This window comes from Chiloscyllium punctatum, chromosome 6 (assembly GCF_047496795.1).
Source record: "Chiloscyllium punctatum isolate Juve2018m chromosome 6, sChiPun1.3, whole genome shotgun sequence".
Lineage (NCBI taxonomy): Eukaryota > Metazoa > Chordata > Chondrichthyes > Orectolobiformes > Hemiscylliidae > Chiloscyllium > Chiloscyllium punctatum.
In genome coordinates, this window is record NC_092744.1 from 52,355,416 (window position 1) to 52,372,825 (window position 17,410).

At 40.6% G+C, this 17,410-nt stretch overlaps 1 protein-coding gene across 5 annotated transcripts in view; it reads right to left on the bottom strand.

The window, feature by feature from the left end:
• veph1 (ventricular zone expressed PH domain-containing 1) overlaps positions 1-17,410 on the bottom strand; it is a 286,670-nt gene that overhangs the window by 213,983 nt on the left and 55,277 nt on the right. The window lies entirely within an intron of this gene.

A 17,410-nucleotide genomic window follows, 5' to 3' on the forward strand; every position in this document is an offset into this window, starting at 1 on the left:
GAGTCTTTGATATACTTTCTAAAGTACAATGTCCAAAAATGATACAATATTTAAATCAAGATCCTAACCATTAAATGCCTCTATTTATAAAGTCCATGTGTCTTTTTCAGAGTTTTCAACCTGTCGTGCCATCTTTAAGATCTCTGAGCTCCTGCATATCCTTCAAGTATAACAAACTGTACATGTATATGGTAGTCACTTGCGATAAAGGTGACACTTGCTCATGGCAAATATCAGCACGTGGAGTCATTTAACATGGAGAAACTGTTCTGCTGCAAGTACCACATGGTTCTGACTGAACAGAAATCTCTCCCACTCTTGCTGTCTGTCATAGAATTGCTCAACAGCTGCATAACCAATGAAAAGCAGTAATTTTGTAGCCTAAGTTACATTACTTTAATTTTCATACAAAGTCTGCATTATAGAGTAAGAGTCACATATCATTATTCCATCATTGACAGTATAATTTTATAATAAACTACTGTTACACTATACACCAGAATCTGAGGTAGGATTTACAGGTTGACAATCCACATGTCTGGCCATATTATAACACATCAGCCTTGGCCATTGAGCCCTGAGGAGGGACTTCAACTCAGAGCATCTGGTCCAGAGGGAGGATACAATCACAGGCCAACTAGGCTGCCTGAACAGAAGGTGCAGTCATTTCTTTCAACTGCAGTAAGTTCTATGTCGATGGATAACAGTTTGTACCATTGACCTTTGACATTGAGTTAACAAATGTGTCACTACTGAAAAGTACTAAGTGCTAGCCACAAATCTCTTCATGATAGGGAGCAGAAAGCCAAAGACAAAATCACTACTTTGTGGCCATTTTCAGAGAAAAGATCTGATAGTGTTTGGCTATGGATGCTACATAAAAAGAGCAAACAAGAAATAACATAATTTATGATGAGAATTCAAATCTTCGGAACAGCAATGTTCCTAACAACTTGCATTGTTGGATATTTGATAGCTTTAAGTATTCTAGAAATGGTGAGCAGGATTAATGTTGGTCTTGTCCATTGGCTCGAGAACTGGCGGGAGACGTCCTCACTTCTGTGAGGGAGGCATAACCAAGTGAAGTGCCTGCCAGCAGTCAACTGGTCAGTGATGGGCTTTTCTTGGGAGTAAAAATCTTCGGGATGGAAATCTAAACCTTCAAGCAGTGCCACCAAGAATGATGGCTACTCCCAGCAATGCTACAAGGACAGCACTAGGGATCGTCATTGGTTTCTTTACACAGGTCAGTGAGGGTGGGATGGGGTCTGTAGCCTCAGAATCCCCCTCCAAATGGACTTCATGAAATATGAAAATAAAGACATTAAACCCACGAACAAGTGCTACAAATAAATGTCAACCTTTTGCAGAAATACACAGGAATTAAATTCAAACTGTGGCTCAGCATGAGGGATTCAACATTATTTGAGTACTATCATGGGATAATGGTGTAGGGAAATGCCATAACCTGACACAGCCATGAGACTGATCACCTAATATCATAGGATTGGGACTTAGCCATTGTTACTTTGAAAAGTTCCCATTGAGGAGAGAAATGGATAATTCATACCTTCGCCAATCTGGGTGGTGTGTCATTTCCAAACAGCAGGAGAGTTGTTTAGAATCATTGTGATTATGTCATCCAGACTGTTTCTTTCATGGAAAAACACTGCTTTGATTTACTGTTCATACTTGGCTGAATCATGTGTGAAATCCAACAAGGATGATTAGCTCCCAAAGATTCTGAACATTAGGAAAATGTTTGATTTTGCTGTGATATGTTTGATATGAATGACTATTAAGAGGGGAAAAATTGAAGGAACTTTGCTCCAGTTGGAAGAAGGGTCAGCATTGGTCAGTCTGACTGAACACTTGATAGATCAGCCATATTGGACATTGTAAGTATTCGGAAAAATCATAGTGATCTTGGTCTGGAGGGATCTAAAGTCAGAATGAGGCATAGGGATCATCAACCTAACTTGTACACCAATAGTTCTCATTGGGAGGACCAACCACATAGAGGATTGTCAGTTATCAGCCAAATCAGAGATGTGTGGGGGCTAAGAGTTTAAGGTAACCCTAGGGTTACCAGCAAATCTGGGGAATTTGGGTCTAGATTAAGTAAGGTTTAGGACAGAAAGATGGGTTTTGCCTGTGGTTTTTCTGTAAAGGGTTTATTTTTCTTAAAAGGTCATGGTGACCTTGTGTGTTTCAGATGTAAGTAAGGTTGAGTCATGGAGAGTTTAAAATCAGACAGGCATATCAAGATGCCATATCATTTGGACCATTTTACAGGTTTTGCATCAAGGCATGAGGAAGTTATTTTAGTAAAACAACATTTGTGGCTAGTCAAACCCTATGCAATCTTGTTTTTTTCCAAGTAAATGCTGAAGTTGAAGAATTATTGTAAGGGAGGAATGGGAATGGAAAGCATTTATAAGGCACAGAAGGGGAGGGGCAGACTGGTCAGAAGCATGGTAGGGGCTGTATTCTAAAGGGTCCCACATCTCCAGGCCCTGTCTTTCCGAGTGCCTGAGAGCAGCACGAGCAGGCAGCAAGTAAACCTGCTCAGGAGGCACTGGAAAGCCATGTGGTTCCAACTTAATCCAAGAGCCAATGGGAAACAATGATGTACATTGTGGACGTGGGTTCCACACCAGCACTCACAATGAAACAAAGAATCTGAGATCTTCCAAACTCAACATGAATTGGCAGCTCATTATGCTCTCAAAGCAATTGATCCAGTAGACACAGTGAATTACACAGATAAGCACCTTGATCAAATCAAGCAATCCACCCAACAAGCTCCAACTATTCAAATATTGCAGGTAGTACTGATTCTTATGGTCTGAGAGCCTCAAGGATATTCCTGTGGCTATAAGAGAACATTAGACATATAGGGATAAACTGACAGCCCGAGATAGCATACTGTACAAGGGAAATCGAGTTGTTATCCCAAACAGGTTGAGAGGAGAGATGCTAAAGCACATATATATAAGCCTCTAAGCACTGGGTCAAGTCTGAGGAAGCAAGATATATGCTCTATTGGACAAACATGAGCAATGAAATCAAGGAGCCAGTGCAGTGCTTCGAATGAGTACCAAGCTAGAGAAACCATTGATGATATATGCCATCCCAGACAGACCATGCATGAAGTTGAGAGTAGCACTCTTTACACTTTCAGGAACTTATTATCTTGTCACTGTAGACCATTATTCCGATTACTGGGAGGCGAAGCAGATGACCTCAATGACTAATGCCAAGATTGTTGAATGCCGAAAAGCACACTTCAGCCCTTTCAGCATTCTTGATATTGTCACCAATGACAACGGCATCAGTTTACAAGTTGAGTTGCTTTATAAGCAATTGCAAAATTCAATTCCACAGATCATCTCGACACTAGTCCTCGCCAAATGGAAAAGCCAAAGAGGCAGTGAATATAGCCAAGGAATCAAAGAAATTGAGAAAAATCTCACACTCATGTATGTAAGGCAATCAGTAGAATTACATCTACTGAAGGTATGGAATGAAATGCAGTCCAAAGATGAGTGATATGTTGCACATAAACAACTCTTTCAACTGCAGAAAAAGGCTACTGCAGCTATAACCTAGCAACACTGAGGGATAAAATTAAGGTGAAACAGCAGAAAGCCAAATTTCCTTTCTTTCAAAACTGCTAAGCCAGTGCAGGTTTAAGCATTGGAGAACTGATCAGAGTTCAAACCTTCAATGCTCTCAATAAAAGCCAGTCCAAATGGCACTTGGCAACCTGTTTAAAGCAGTTGTTCTCAATCTTATACAGTTGAACTAATCAGTCAGACATACTGTTACTCAACAGGTACATATGCCCCTCTAGAGAAGCTGTTCCTCAGAAAAAGACAGCTGAACAGAAAGAGGCAAATGCACCAGCTGCATACATCTGATCCAGAAATCCACAACAATAAAATAACAGAAACAGAAAAACAAATACTACAGCAACAATTAATGGCATAGGTACCACAGCCCTGGAGTAACAACAACATTCAGATCAACAACAGCACATACATGTGCCATGAATAGACCAACATGATTTAATAACCATGCATGCAATGCACATGCACCAGTTTAAATAATGCACTATAAAGGCATGAAAACATTTGTGTATATATTTGATAACTTGGTTCACTCAAAACGTATATGTTAATACATTTATTCTTTTTCTCGTTTTGTCAGTAAAGGGGGATGTTTGGATTGAAATGCAGTCATTGAGAAATGTCCCTACTAGTCTGCAGTCATGTGACCTCTACAATAAGGCACACATGTGGTAAGCAGACATTTTAACCTCATGTCAATAAAGTCATGATGAGCCATGATGAAGACAAAGCTATGTTGTGTCCTTGAAACCATTTCAACATTTAAGAGCAATTTACTGCAATGTCTGAACTCACATTAAAATGCAATTTTGCAAACTGTGAATTGAAGGACAACACTGACTTTTCTAACCACTCATTAATGCCTTGCATTCAATGTCAATGATCTCGGTGTTGATTGAACTCTCGTTTTTTGTCTTAACTAAATATAGATCCTTCAATTCCGATTGTGAATTATATTGGTTAACATTTATTAAATCAGCTGGATATATCACAGGACTCATACACTTAATGGTAAGGTCCTAGGGAGTGTTGCTGAACAAAGAGACCTTGCAGTGCAGGTTCATAGCTCCTTGAAAGTGGAGTTGCAGGTAGATAGGATAATGAAGAAGCTGTTTGGTATGCTTTCCCTCATTGGTCAGAGTATTGAGTACAGGAGTTGGGAGGTCATGTTGCAGCTGTACAGGACATTGGTTAGGCCACTGTTGGAATATTGCATGCAATTCTGGTCTCCTTCCTATCAGAAAGTTGTGAAACTTGAAAGGGTTCAAAAAGATTTACAAGGATGTTGCCAGGGTTGGAGGATTTGAGTTACAGGAAGATGCTGAACAGGCTAGGGCTTGTTTCCCTGAAGCGTCAGAGGCTGAGGGGTGACCTTATAGAGGTTTACAAAATTATGAGGGACATGGATCGGATAAATAGACCAAGTCTTTTCCCTGGGGTCGGGGAGTCCAGAATTAGAGGGCATAGGTTTAGAGTGAGGGGAAAAATATAAAAGAGACCTAAGGGGCAACGTTTTCACACAGAGGGTGGTTCGTATATGGAATGAGCTGCCAGAGGAAGTGGTGGAGGCTGGTACAATTGCAACATTTAAAAGGCATTTGGATGGGTATATGAATAGGAAGGGTTTGGAGGGATATGGGCCGGGTGCTGACAGGTGGGACTAGATTGGGTTGGGATAGCTGGTCGGCAGGGATGAGTTGGACCGAAGGGTCTGTTTCCATGCTGTACATCTCTATTATTCCATAACTCTATTGGTAAAATCTTGACAGCAAGTACTATTAGCATGTCAATTATTGTTTCATATATTTTGTTGAAATGGAATCTAATTTTATTTGTCCCATAAAAATTTAGTTTAACACGCTGATTCAGCATCTTGACAAAACAGAAACAGATTTTTGCATTCCTGTGAATCACTATGCAATTAGAAAGGGGAAATGAGCATCCTGAAGTCAGACGTCAGGTAAGTGTAATGATTTAAATGTGTTCTCTGTGATGTTTCTATTTGTGTCATTAATGCAAGAGGAGGAAGATTCCTGATCAAGAACTATAATTGTGGAGTAAGATCATGACTGGATTGTTCCAAAATGTACTCCACACCCATGTTAGTGTATTTCCCACAATTTTATACCCTTGCACTTATCTGACTGCCACCATGATCTACAAACTTTGCTGACCCTACAATTATGCTCACAAACTAGATTGTTGAGTCTCTGCCTACCACAGATTTTTGCATTGAACAACCACCTAGCTGCTGAGCAGATAACCACAATTTTCAATAATATTAATCATGTTGAAGTTCCTGCCATTGTGTTTGATAGCGTCTTCTGGTCCCCAGTACTTTCAGTAACCTCTCAACAATACATTTTTCCCCTACCTTCCTGCAAATATTAAGGTCATTGCACACGATCTTCATATCCATAGCATTTAAACTGCTAAGGTTTATATTCTAAATACATACATAAAGGAAGATATATTACGAGTAAACCCACTCATTTTTAGTTTTCACAGAATATTGGAGTTGCCCTCAAAATGTGGCCCCTACAACACCAAAATACTAAAATATTAACTCAAAATGCCAATAAATGAAGATGAAATTTAACTTTGTCACTGGTTGGGCACATCACATGGGGTATATTTTGTCACTACCACTTGGATAGTAATTGTGACCATCATCAAGGATTGAGATAAGGCTGACTGCGATAAATACAGATGGGTTTCCCTTTTTTCCTTCTCAGGGAAGGGCACTGTAAAGCTCCTTCTCAATTCCCTCCTTCCCATGATGCAATTTAAAATTGTCTTTAGCGTGCTAGCACAGTCCTCAGCCATCTGAGGAGCAGTGTGTTTGATGACATTGACCTCAAACTTGGCATCAATTTCATGATTTATAGGACAGCAATGTTACCAGCCCTTTTGTATGAGTCAGACACCATGGACAATTTACAGCAGAACCCTTTGAGAAATACTCCCTGCAATGTTTGTGTAAAATCCTGTAAACCTACTGGCATGAAGTACACTCCGTTATCCTTTTTCAGGCTAACATCCCCAATATGAAAGCATTGATCACTGTCAATCACCTGATTTGGGCAAGCCACATTGTCTGCATGTCTGAAACAAGACATCAAATAGAAATGCTCTATTCCAAATTTAACCACGACAACCAGTTACAAGCAGAACAGAGAAAACACTTCAAGAACATCCTTAAAGTAGTCCTGAAAAAGTTCAACATCTCCACAAACTCATGAGAATTTCTTGCCCAAGACCACACAAACTGGGAAAGTAGCATCTACAAAAGTATCAACCATCTTAAATATTTCAGTCAGGTCCAAATGGAGGTCAAGTGCAAACAGGGCGAGGAGCTTGTACAAAATCTGAGCAGGTGAAGTTCAATGCACAGGGGAGGTGATTGGGACCTAGCTGACCTTGTTAATTTTGAGGTTCTTGATTGAGGTTGTTAACCTGGGCCAATCAGGAAAGTCTTATCTGGCATGTATAACCAGGACATTTCTATCTTAATTTAATCCCTGCCCTCCCCTTCACTTTTTTGATCACTTAAGCATTGCCCGTTGTTGAGTAGGGCACTGCTTACCACTGGCCACTCGGGTGTTACTTTTCCTCCGGTGGTGGTATATGAATAGGGATTTCTGCACTTGTTGTTCTTCACTGTGTCCTTCACCTGCACACACACAAACATGGATGCTGGAAAATAAATAAGCACTACTGCTCTTTGGCAGTAATGCCGGAGTTAGGGAAAAAAAAAGAAAAAAGAAAAGACAAAAAAGTATAACCATGAGAAATAAAAATCAGGAGATTACTTTGTTGGTTCTGTGTACTGCTTTTCCTGTTGGTTAAAGGAGGTTTTTGTTTTTGGGACCCTGTTTCTTTGTAGTTTTTTTTAACTGTTAACTGTTAATGTGCCATGTGTTTGTCAATTTGTATAACATCGAATTAACAAAGGTAATAACCAGGAGATTACAATATCCTCAGTTGAGGACTGACTATGAGCTGGATGGCCACAGCCAGTGTACTGTGCATTAGTAAATAAAGGATAACTTGCTGACAGGACCTGGCTTCTGTGCAGTTACTTCGGGGGTAATGACTTTATAGTATTATTGCTGGACTATTAAACCAGAGACCCAGATTATGATTTGGAAACCAGGGTTTGAATCCAGGCATGCTGGATGAGGAAAGTTAAATTCACTAAAAATCTGCAATTAAAAGTCTAATGATGACCATAAAAGCACTGATTGCCAGGAGAAACACTTCCGATTCACTGATGTCCTTTAAGGAAGGAAACTGCTGTCCTTACCTGCTCTGGTCTACCTGTGATATGTGATAGCAAGGTGACTGATAGTTAACTGCCCTCTGCAATAATTAGGAATGGACTATGAATGCTGGTCAAGTCAGTGATGCCCACATCCTGTGAATGAAGAAAAACAAAGTAGTGATGAAAAAAACATGGACAGACAGTATAAAGAATACTATTCTCAATGGGTTTAGGAGCAGAGAGACCTGTGTGGTTATGTGCATATATCATTGAATATGGTGAGAAGGTGGAGAGAGTAGTTAATAAAGCATAAAGTATTATGGGCTTTATTAATAGGGACAAAGAGTTAAAGAGCAAGTAGGTGACATTGAATTTGTACCAGACACTTATAGAAGATAGATCATTACAGGGCCTGCACTGAACTTCGGCCCTCGATGTTGCGCCAACCTGTGGAATCAATCTGAAGCCTATCTACCTTACACTATTCCATTTTCATCCATATGTTTATCCAATGACCATTTAAATGCCCTTAAAGTTGGCGAGTCTACTACTGTTGCAGGCAATGCGTTCCATGCCCTTCCTACCCTCTGACTAAAGAACTTGTCAGACACCAACTGCAGTACCGTATACAATTCTGCACAGCACATTATAGGAAAGATGTGAATGGATTGGACTACATGCAGAAGAGGTTTACAAGAACAATTCGGGGGGGGGGTGAGACAGTTCTTGAGGATTGATTGGGACAGTTTTCCTTGGAGAGAAGGGCAAGAGGATGCTTGACAGAAGTTTTCACTAGATTGGGAGAAGCTGTTCCCAGTTGTAAAAGATGATGAGTAAGAGGGCACAGATTTATAAAAAGAAGCAAGTGTACTTGGAGATAAAAAACCTTTTTAAGGAGTCATCTGAGTCTGCAATACAGCTGGTAAGTATGATGGAGACAGGATCAATTGAGGCTTTCAAGAGATTATTTGATCTTTACTTAAGTGGGAAAAAATCCTAGTATATGGTGAAAACCTGGAGAAAGGCACTATGGTTTGTTTATTGAGCTAGTACAGATATGATAAACAGAATGGCTGCCTTCTGCACTGGAAATCCTCTGGCACAATATATCTCACCCACTGCACTCTTCAAGCACTTTCTGTGGCAGGGTGTGCTGATCCATTATTGAACTGTTCGGTCTGCTCAAGATCTACAACTTTGCAGGGTAAGAAAGTCACCCTCAATCTGGAGGGACAGTAATGTGGCAGAGGAGATTATCCAGCTGCTGTAATCTTTGGGTTCAGGTGTGACCATGAAAAATGAAATGGTTCATTTAATATGAAAAATAAATTTGAATAGACAATAAATAACATTTGTAATATCATTATAGAATTTATAGAAATGGAATGTTAATTATTTATACTGGAATTAAAAGGCTTGTGTGAGTTACTGTATAGAAAAGAATGCACATAGGAGTGATGAAATGAGTAGTAATTTAATCAAGTAGTTCAGATGGCAATCTCCCAAGTCTGATACTTGATCAGTTCACAGACATAATGTGAGATTTTTTTTTTAAAGTCACTTCACATTGTAATTTTTGTTTTAGGCAATATGCAAAAACAGCAGCAAATACTTTTCACAAACTGGTAAAGTTTCAATAAAGACAATGGAAAAAGGGGCTGTCTGTTTTTAATGACCAAAGTCTAATTGCAGTCCTGAGATGTTTTCATCAAAAGCAGTTTATTTTATAGGATCATCTTGTTGTTTTGGAGTCAATTTTGGATTGACAGTCTTTCATTGCTTCATTTTTGCTGCTCTATTTCGTGACTATCTTGACGGTGAAGATTTAAAACAATTAAAAATCCTGCATCAGTTGAACAAATCTAAATCACTGAGTAGATAACTGATGATGTCTATTGCCAGCACAACATAAACTTGAGATGAACATGTGCTGGAGGTTTAGAATCACAAATTAACAACCTTCTCAGGAGAGAATATAAGGTTAAATGGTTTGGGAACAGATTCAAGAGCAATAACAAATTAAAAATGCTTAAGTGGAAAAAGAAGGACCTTTACTCTTAATCCAGCTAGTACTTGACCTGACTTTGGTCTGGCACAGAGACAAATATATAAACTGATCCATCTTAATACATCTACTTAGAAAGCTAAAATAAACTGATGTCAGCTATTAAAAAAGCTGAAATTCAAGAACAGCTCTGACTTATGTTGACAAGCAGTTACATGGTATAGAGAACATGCCTGCATGAAAAGAAACACAAGAATGTGAAACCCTTAAATAAAAACAGTAATATTCAAAGCACAAAATTGGCCAGGCATTTTGGATCTTCAATACCACAAAAAAGTGACATTTGAATTTTTAAAAGGCTTAGAATATTTTTAAAGAAATGTTATTTCAATGGTTTGCTCCCAAAACTAGTTACTACTGCTTAATTTCACAAGACAGCCTTCACTCACAGAAAGACATTTCAGCTTTTGCCTTGTCGATGTGACCAGGTATTTCCCTCCTCACTAAACCCAATTTTATTGGTGCTCTTCCCACCTTGTCTTACATATTGTTAAATATTGTTATTTAAAGTTCATGCAGATGCTCTTTGTTCAGGAGAGGACATAAACTCCTCAACGTCCATTTCTACTGTCTCCCTGCTTCAGATTCTTTCACTGTTTTCCTTCACTGTGTATATTTTCTTTTTCTTCAATCATCCACTTGAAGTTTTAATTGCCATTCACTTTCTTTTCTCTTATTATTACGTACTTCAGTCACTATCACCTATTCTACTATCATTTGCTATCATCAATTTTGCTCAATTCCTGCCCCATACCCAGCTACTTTTCTCTTTCTTGTACCATTCTCTTGTTTTCCATTGATTTGCCAACTGCTTTCTTCTTGATTATTACACTCCATTTTTCTACATTAGTCATTAATTTTATCTTGTTGCCTAACCTCATATCCATTCAACAATGCTTCCTTTGACAGTATCTTACAAAATTATGACATTAACTAGCTAGAAGGATAAGAATAGCAAATGCATGGAAACAACAGTGCCTACAAACTCTTTCCTAAGTCACACATCATACTTACTTTGAACAATATTGCCACATCTTCACTGTCACTGGGTTAAACTCCCAGTTTAAATTCCTCACCAACAGCACTCTGGGCACACCAATTTCACAAGAGCTGCCTCAATTCAAGAAGTCAGCTCATCACTTCCTTCTCAAGAGAAATGCTGGTCTAGACAGCAGCACTGTCAGCCAATGAACATATTTTTAAAAAAACACTCCTTCTACAGCCACCTCTGCCTTACCATTGAATCTAAATCAAGCTCTGCTCAGTGCCTAATGCAAAAGAAAGATCCTGCTCTACTTCTCAGTTTCATTCTAGCACCATTGTCTAATATTACTGCGTCTGCATATTGTAGGTGTCAATGCCTGTGAGATTCGGAGAATGTATACACACGTAAATCCAACTATGTGTGCAAGGCATTTGCTGAGAGGAATAGTGAGCTTGGTTGACACATTAATGATCATATTCAGCAGAAGTGGAACACCAGTTAGGTGGCTTCACCGCTTGCATGAATAGCCGTGGAAGCCTTGTGATGCAAAATGTTGTTGATTAGCATGAAAAATACAAAAATAATTCATCAAACCAATTTTTAAAATATTACTCTATAAAAATTATTTCACCATTTAACTTCGACATGCAACATCTCTCATGCTTTTGCCTTTAATTCTATGGAGTTCTATGGTCACATGTCCAGTAAACTCCCATTTACAGTTCGTCACCTGACTCCAGAAATTCATCTGAATATTGCTTTCTGTCTCATCGTTCATTACACAATACAATTTACTGGATTGAAGAGACAAACAGAAAGTGACCAATTAAACCAAAAAAAAATGGAAGTAACAAAGTGAAGTAGAAACAATAAAGAATAATGCATTACAATAATGAAGACTTAAGGCAAACAAAAAGCACCACAAATCAACCATAATTGATATAACTTAATACCATCAACTAGAAGGTATATAAACCTAAGCATTCAGAACTGCTTAACCAGTGTTTTTGAGATTGCTTCAATCATTGCAAAAGGCCACATTTAACATTATTGGATACTGAGTTACAGAACACATTCTAGTTACAAGTGGCATTCAGATACCATTACGTTTAAGGATTTCCAGCCGCACTCAAATTACAGACTGCCCTGAAAGGAGTTTTGTTATTCATTCATGAGATATGGATGTCAGTGGTTGGGTGAATATTTGTTGCTCTTCCCTAGTGACCCTCGAGAAGGTGGTGGTGAGCTCTCTTTTTAAACCGTTACGGTCCTGTTGGTTTAGGTTCACCCACAATGACATGAGGGAGTAAATTTGGGTTTTGACTGAACAATACTGAAGAAACGCTGTACATTTCCAAGCTAGGATGGTGAGTGGCTGGAATACGCTACACTCTGCTCCAACTTCCCCCACCCTCAGTTTATTTATATATAAAATACTTCTTTCAATGCTAGCTCCTCCTAGCCCTCATTACCTCAATATTTCAGAAATCAATCTACTTCCTGATTAAACATTTTCAGGGATCCAGCCTCAACAACCCTTGGGGATAGAGAATTACAGACATTCACTATCCTCTGAGTGAAGAAATTCTTTCACTTCTCAGTTTTAAATAAGTGTTCATTTATTAGAGTCATAGAAATGTACAGCATGGAAACAGACCCTTTGGTCCAGCCCGTCCATGCCAACCCGATATCTCAACCCAATCTAGTCCCACCTGTTTGCACCTGGCCCATATCCCTCCAAACCCTTCCTATTCATACACCCATCCAAATGCCTCTTAAGTGTTGCAATTGTACCAGCCTCCACCACTTCCTCTGCTGAAAATGTGTTGCTGGAAAAGCGCAGCAGGTCAAGCAGCATCCAAGGAGCAGGAGAATCGAAGTTTCGGGCATAAGCCCAATTCCTGAAGAAGCCTGATCTGCTGCGCTTTTCCAGCAACACATTTTCAGCTCTGATCTCCAGCATCTGCAGTCCTCACTTTCTCCACCACTTCCTCTGGCAGCTCATTACATACTAGTAACACCATCTGTATGAAACATTTGCCCCTTAGGTCTCTTTTATATCTTTCCCCTCTCACTCTAAACCCATGCTCTCTAGTTCTGGACTCCCTGACCCCAGGGAAAAGACGTTATCTATTTATCCTATCCATATCCCTCATGATTTTGTAAACCTCTATAAGGTCCCCCACAGCCTCCGATGCTCCAGGGAAAACAGCCCCAGCCTGTTCAGCCTCTCCCTATAGCTCAAATCCTCCAACCCTGGCAATATCCTTGTAAATCTTTTCTGAACCCTTTCAAGTTTCACAACATCTTTCCGATAGGAGGGAGACCAAAATTGCAAGCAATATTCCAAAAGTGGCCTAACCAATGTCCTGTCTAGCTGCAACATGACCTCCCAACTCCTGTACTCAATTCTCTGACCACTAAAGGAAAGCATACCAAACGCCTTCTTCACTATCCTATCTACCTGCGACTCCACTTTCAAGGAGCTATGAACCTGCACTCCAAGATCTCTTTGTTCAGCAACACTCCCTGGGACCTTATCATTAAGTGTATAAGTCCTGCTAAGATTTGCTTTCCCAAAATGCAGCACCTCGCATTTATCTGAATTAAACTCCATCTGCCACTTCTCAGCCCATTGGCCCATCTGGTCAAGATCCTGTTGTAATCTGAGGTAAACCACTTCGCTGTCCACTACACCTCCAATTTTGGTATCATCTGCAAACTTACAAACTGTATCTCTTATACTTGTATCCAAATCATTGATGCAAATGACAAAAAGTAGACGACCCACTGTGGCACTCCACTGGTCACAGGCCTCCAGTCTGGAGCCTCCAGGCCTCCACCGCCACCCTCTGTCTTCGACCTTTGAGTCAATTCTGTATTCAAATGGCTAGTTCGCCCTGTATTCCGTGAGATCTAACCTTGCTAATCAGTTTCCTATGGGGAGCCTTGTCGAATGCCTTACTGAAGTCCGTATAGATCACATCTACCGCTCTGCCCTCATCAATCCTCTTTGTTACTTCTTCAAAAAACTCAATCAAGTTTGTGAGACATGATTTCCTACACACAAAACCATGTTGACTATCCCTAATCAGTCCTTGCCTTTCCAAATACATGTACATCCTGCTCCTCAGGATCCCCTCCAACAACTTGCCCACCACCGAGGTCAGGCTCACTGGTCTATAGTTCCCTGGCTTGTCTTCACCACCCTTCTTAAACAGTGGCACCACGTTAGCCAACCTCCAGTCTTCTGGCATCTCACCTGTGACTATCGATGATACAAGTATCTCAACAAGTGGGCCCAGCAATCAATTCTCTCTCTTCCCACAGAGTTCTAGGGTATACCTCATTAAGTCCTGGGGATTTATCCACCTTTACGCGTTTCAAGACATCCAGCACTTCCTCCGCTGTAATATGGACATTTTGCAAGGTGTCACCATCTATTTGCCTATATCCTTTTCCACAGTAAATACTGATGCAAAATACTTGTTTAGTATCTCCCCCATTTTCTGTGGCTCCACACAAAGGCCACCTTGCTGATCTTTGAGGGGTGAAAATGTGTTGCTGGAAAAGCGCAGCAGGTCAGGCAGCATCCAAGGAACAGGAGAATCGACGTTTTGGGCATCAGCCCTTCTTCAGGAATAATCTTTGAGGGGCCCTATTCTCCCCGTAGTTACCTTTGTGTCCTTAATGTATTTGTAAAACCCTTTGGATTTTCCTTAATTCTATTTGCCAAAGTTATCTCATGTCCCCTTTTTGCCCTCCTGATTTCCCTCTTATGTATAATCTTACTTCCTTTATACTCTTCCAAGGATTTACTCGATCTATCCTGTCTACACCTTACATATACTTCCTTCTTTTTCTTAACCAAACCCTCAATTTCTTTAGTTATCCAGCATTCCCTATACCTACCAGCCTTTCCTTTCACCCTAACAGGCTTTCTCTGGATTCTCCTTATCTCATTTCTGAAGGCTTCCCATTTTTCAGTCGTCCCGTTACCTGCGAACATTTGCCCCCAATCGGCTTTTGAAAGTTCTTGCCTAATACCATCAAAATTGGCCTTTCTCCAATTTAGAACTTCAACTTCTATAATCATGTTCCCTGCTTTGAGGTTCCACACCTTCTGCCCAATGGAAACACCTCCTCAGCATCTATCCTCTTAATTTTCCTCAGAATCCTGCATGTCTTAGTTAGATTATTCATCATTCTTTTAAAATCCAACCTGTTTAGCCTTTCATAATAAACTAATCCCTTCATCTCAGGAATCAGCTGACTGAATCACTTTTGAACTGTCTCCCAGGACAGTATTTTCTTTTTTTTAAAAACAGTGGGTGCTAAATCAATACACTGTAATTCAGGTCCAGCCACACCAACTGTAACAAAACTTCCCTATTTTTTAAACTTTAACTCCTAGCAATAAAGGCTAAAATTCTATTTGCCTTCTCAATTACTTACTGCAGCTGCATACTAACCACTCCTGTTTCAAGCACACGAATACTCATGCCTCTGTGCTGCACTTTTTTAAAGTCTCTCTCCATTTAAATAATAGTCTTTCTTTTCATTCTTTCTACCAAAGTGCATGGCCTCAAGCTTTCCTACATTAAACCTCATCTGCCGAATTTCTGCCAATTTATGGAATCTCTCTCTGTCCCTTGCAGATCATAACATGTCCTCTCTCTTATTTTTGCCTTGTCAGCAAATTTGAATACATCACACTCTGCCTGCACCCTCCCCCTCCAGTTCACTTATTTGGGAAATACTTGAGACTCAAGGATTGATCCTTGTCACACTCCTTAGTTACATTTTTTTAATCTGAAAAAGACCCATTAATCCAGACTAAAACAAAACCAAGAACCCTGGATGCTGGAAACCTGAAACAAAAAGTGAAATTGCTGGAGAAACTCAGCCAGTCAGGCAGCCCTTTTTTGGAGGACAAAGTGAGTACTTCAGATGCTGGAGATCAGAGTCGAAAAGTGTGGAAAAGCACAGCCAGTCAGGCAGCATCCAAGGAGCAGAGAATCAACGTTTGAAGCATGAACTCTTCATCAGGAAAGAGGGGGTGGCCCGATGGGGTTAAGTGATAAATTGGAGGGGTTGGGGCTTGAGGGAAGGTAGCTGGGAATGTGATGGGTATATGAAGGTAGAGGTGAAGCCAATAGGTCAGAGAGGAGGATGGAGCAGATAGGTGAGAATGAAGGTAGACATGTAGGACAGTTCAAGAGTGTTCTGCTGAGTTGCGAGGTTGAATCTATGATAAGGTGGGAGGAGGAGAAATGAGGAAACTGTTGAAATCCATATTGATCCCATGTGGTTGGAGGATCCCATGGCTGAAGATGAGGCATTCTTCCTCTCGGCATTGGGTAGTTAGAATTTGGTCGTGGAGGATGGCCAGGACGTGCATGTTCTTGGCAGAATGGGAGGGGGAGTTGAAGTGCTCTGCCACAGGGTGGTGGGTTTGTTTAGTGTGTGTGTGCCCCAGAAATGTTCTCTGAAACATTTACCAAGTTGGCGCCCTGCCCCTCAAAGTAGAGGAGACCACATCAAAAGCAACAGACACAGTAGATTTCAACGCAGGAAGTTCAATACCTGCCCCAATACCTTCCCCCCTCACCTCCATCCAAGGCACCAAAGGATCCTTCCACATCCTTCCATATCTGTACTTCCACACATGTCACCTACTGTGTCCATTGCTCTCGATGTGGTCTCCTCTACATTGGGGAAACAGGACACCAACTTGCAGAATGTTTCAGAGAACATCTCTGGCACACATGCAACCAACTACCCCTCTGCCCTGTGGCAGAACACTAACTCCCCCTCGCACTCTGCCAAGTCTGGGGCCTCTTCCACCACCAAGCCCTCGTCACCCGAAGCCTGAAGGAAGACCCATGCTTCGAGCCTTTTTTGGAGAGAAAGCAGAGTTAATGTTTCAGGTTCAGTGACCCTTCTGTAGAATTCAGACTTTTTGATTTGTTTTATTCACCAATCCTTAATCCATGCTAACTCACCATCCTGACAATGTGACCCCCTGTATTGTGCAATAATTTTTTATTTGACACTTGATCGAGTGTCTTGTGAAATCCAAACATGCTACAGTTACCAGGTGCTCTTTGTCAACTTCACTTATTCTAACCTTAAAGAGCTGTAGCAAATTTATCAAATACAACTTCCCTTTCACAAAACCACATTGATTGTATGTGACAATGTTAAATGTTCGGCTTTTTTTTTCTTAACAATAGACTTCAGCATTGAATAGCTTTTCCAGCCACTAATCTGGCTTAGTGGGTAGTGAGAGAGGCACAAGACTAACATGAAACCTGGTAGGCCTTTCCCTGCAGTCTGGTGGCCTTGGAAAAGGGACAGGGGGATGGGGGGGGGGGGGGCGGAGGGGCGGAGGGGGGGGAGACGGAGGGGGTTGGGGTGCCTCCATTCTGGGTTCCAATGCCAATTGAAGGACCTCAATACAT